This window comes from Mizuhopecten yessoensis, unplaced genomic scaffold (assembly GCF_002113885.1).
Source record: "Mizuhopecten yessoensis strain PY_sf001 unplaced genomic scaffold, ASM211388v2 scaffold4135, whole genome shotgun sequence".
NCBI classification, from domain to species: Eukaryota; Metazoa; Mollusca; class Bivalvia; order Pectinida; family Pectinidae; genus Mizuhopecten; species Mizuhopecten yessoensis.
In genome coordinates this window covers 346840-350955 of record NW_018405393.1, presented here as the reverse complement: position 1 = coordinate 350955, position 4116 = coordinate 346840, and the positions used below count along the sequence as shown (strand labels likewise).

Genomic DNA, 4116 nt, shown 5'->3' with positions numbered 1-4116 from the left:
TCTCTTCCTTTCGCATCAACGTTATGGAAAACCATCATGAATTATATCCGATACATGACCAGTCACTGTGCTCGATGTTATGTCAGCTTTATCTAACTTTCTAGCGGCGATACAGAAGAATACGTGTAGCGTGCCGACTACCAAGGTAGTTTATAATACTGCCCATCTGCAATAATGCTCCCTTAATGTAATCCCTACAATATCTTTTGACCATTTGGCAACTCTTCTCTACGTAGTTGACGTGCTTACGGTTTTCCTTTACCGACCCCTCCATTACAAGCCATTTTGTTTACAACGAAATGGTGTGTTGTTCGCTTGTGTTATCAGCATGACCCAAAATACTATCTTATGCATGGTGGTCGGACGGTTGGATTGGTTTAAATTTGTTTAACGTCCTATTAACAACTAAGCTCATTTAGGACTACGCCCATGTGTGTTGTGTATTCGTGCATGTGTGTATGCGTGCCGGAGGCAGGGAATATTGGTTTATTTGCCTCCTTGTGAAAGCGCGGATCTAATGTTGACTTTAAAGTGTTATATCACTGAAATATCATGCCGAATGCACCAAGCATAGCATTCCCACCGCTCACATTATATTGACAACGGGTAAGCCAATTATTGCCATTGCTCTCTATACTGAACGTTAAACAGGAAATAACAACTACCATTTTTAAGGACTTTGGTATATCCAGGCCCTTGGGACAAACCCTTGCCTTGATCACATAGGCAAACGCTCATCATCAAATATATAGATCCGAAATATTGCTATGGATGCAGAAGATTTATTTTTGTCGTTATTGTGTCCCAAAGAAGAGGTCACAAAAGCAAATCCCTTATTCTGCAGGGGGTTCAAACATTAGTCGCCTCTCAGAACCAACCGCAGGCATATTCTTTTCTCGATTCCCTACCTGCAGGTATATGAATGGTTGCTCTTCCCCATAAAAACATTTTCAATCATACCTTATATGAATATGTTTCTGCGAAATTCGGCCGTCATTTGCCTTGAGGGGAAACCATTGATACGTTTAAGACCTATGCGTCCTGAATGGACGGACGAAATTACTAGTTGGTGCAGCAAANCCCCCCCCCCCCCCCTGCAAGTAAAAATATTTTTTTAAATATTCCATTCATTTCTTCGTATTTCTAGTGGGGGGTTTTACAGTCGTATTCTGACAATGTCCAGCAATAAATTGAATTTGGGTTTTTAAGAACTGAGATGATCATTTAATCAATCTGGAACACATATTTCTCACAAACGATTCTCATAGCAGAACAATTGAATTATCAATTATACACATACAAAATTGAGGGATCGTCTTATTCTCTTATTATGACACTTACCTTTGCAAGAAAGGCGAATGGCTATACAGAAATATGGCGGTAAACAAATTTGGAGCAAAATTTGTTGAAAACATGACAAAACCAAAATGAAATATATTTAAGATAACATTGTGAGGACAATGGAGTTCCTTGTAGAGCATTCTTTGTTATGACTTTGCACACAGTTGAACAAGCTGTGATGTCCTCCTTGCTGACTTGTTTTTGTTTGTTTCTGAGGCTAATTTACCGCAGAGCTTGTCAGAACTTGTAAGAACTGGCCTAACTAAATCCTTTGATACTATTTTCATATATATCGACGATGTGGTTTCTTTATATGCTACAAGAAAATTAGTGACCAAGTCATTGTGATATCCCCTCCTGAATTATATGAATTCAATGACACTGTACATCAACCGCGTACCTGTATCTTTACTTCCACATGATAGACATGGTAAGTTTACCACTATGCTACCATATACACCATAATTATGCCTATTTCAATTTTCCGACTGTGAACTGTACCTTTCTTACGGCGTTTACTTGCCGCAGTTGGTTTGGTATTCAAGGACTTGCAACGAATATCACGATTTCGTGAAAGATTTCAACGACCGACTGACAATCTTACAACACATGCTTTTGGGACAAACTTACAACTCAAACTTTCTAAAAGTACAGGTAAGAAAGAAAACTGAAAAGTTTAATGATCGCCCTTATGATCTAATTGGGATCTATTATATTTCTGTGTGTAATGTAAATATCGTGCTGTTTTATTATGCTAAGTTTTCTTTGTAGTTTTATCGTTTCTACCCCGGTTCTCATTTTGTGGACCAGACATGGATCTGACCTAGATTTTCATGACGGTTGTCGTAAATGCAGCAGACGACACTTACCCTCCTCGAACATCTGGTCTCAAACTTCTTGTGCTAATACATTATGTACGCGTTAAGTTTTTCTCTGTTTATACTTTTGCAAATGTTCACTATCTTCGAGTTAAAGCTTGCTCACACTTCAATTTCTGTATTGTACGAGTTCTATTTGAATGAAGATAAAGGTTGAACTTGATTGATAAAGCCAAGCTTTTGTTTTTGTTTTTTTTTTAATTATAACCTGTGACAAAGAGTTGCTTGCGACGTAAATCATGTGATGAATAATCTCAGACCCTTTAAATTGTACTGCATGCTAGAATACAATAGCGAAATTCCATTACCCGCATGTGATTAGGTTTGGGGGTTTTTAAAACATAAATTTGAATGAAACCAATGTCAATAGTGGATCAGTTGTAATAAAAAATATGTTCACTTAACAAATTTCCCAATACAGCGAACACTTTGTTAAAACAGAGTGATACATCAAAGAAACCATCGTCTCCAAAGATAGATATTTTTCTAAGGAAATTCATCAGTCTATTGGTATATCATACAGTTTTAACAAAGCTGGCCAATCGTAAATGATATACGTTATGACTAAAATATTATAAAATATAACACATCCATATCATGTTTATAGACATTTAAGTCTTAATATAATACTGTAAGAAAATATCTACATTTGATATATTTGATATAGATATAGAATTACGTTAAAACAATACTTTTTCAGTAGCCAAATTAATTCGATCTCCGCTTTCAGAGCCTTGCAGCTTTAAGCTCATGTCATTTCTGGTTTTGACATTCTACGCCTCGTTTCTGAAACGTTGCAGCCACGACCTAACAGCGTCGGGTTGATAGTTTTCCGGTCCAACTGCTCCGAAATACATTACAGTATGATCGTAAAGAATATAAAAACGTTCCGGCACTGCCGCGTACTGAAGCTCGTTTTGGTTTTCCATGGGATCAACCAGTATTGGACACTTCAAGTCATAGTCACGAAAGAGTTTCGATGCCTCAACCCTATATTCAAGCTTTTATGATCTTTTAAATCAGGGAAAGGGTGTCCGAATACTTGCTATCGTTCCACGGGGTGTGCCTCCCGGATGGAGATGGTCACGAATTCGGCGATATCAGAAAAGTTGCGGATGATCGTCTTCATCTTCTCGACGTTTGCTATAAACGGAGGTCAGGAACAGCTTCCAAAGTTCAACACAAGAGGGCGCCCCGCCTTTTGAAAACTGTAGATGTTTTTTGTAAGATTTCGTATCCATGTAATACAGATCTGTGTTAGGGGCCCTACGACCGAGGAATGTTCGTCTGATGAGTGCATCTACCAGCCAAATCCGGGTCGATGTAGCGATTGCTTTTGTTGACAAATTAACATCCAGCGTTTCAGCTCCTGGAAGACCACGAGCGATTGAGTTTGCCCATTTTCTGAAGAAAGACACTTTCGTAACGACGACCATGAGTGACAGAAGGATCGTCTGTATCAAAATAACAAGTAAACGCCCTGCGGTTTTTACCCAGATAAAAGGGACGTCGTCCGTCCAAAGTCTGTCCGGCTTCTTCATAATTGTGTCTAAAAAATATATAAGTATATTCATTTTAAAAAAATCAATCAGGATTTACAATATCATCAGAGACATTGTCCGTTTGGATATAACTGTTGTATACTGTGGCCAGGACACTTCTGTTGCCTAGGTAGTTCAGTTGGTTAGGACAGACGCAAGGTATTTGCTTCTACTAGAAACAGTTTATTTCTCTTCTCAATCTGTTTGGCTTTGCTGTTTCTCAGTCCTGCAGCATTTATAATAGATTCTCAACTTTTAATCTGTAAAAATAATTTGTTTATTGATATTATCTATTTTCATTGTTTTGACATCATTAATACAGGGTTTCAGCTAAGGGAATATAGAGTGTTTAAACC

The 4116-nt window shown here is 37.9% G+C and overlaps 1 pseudogene; it reads right to left on the bottom strand.

Moving 5' to 3' along the window:
• Positions 1-2977: 2977 nt before the first annotated feature.
• On the bottom strand, positions 2978-3760 carry LOC110448685 (annotated as a pseudogene).
• Positions 3761-4116: the final 356 nt, after the last annotated feature.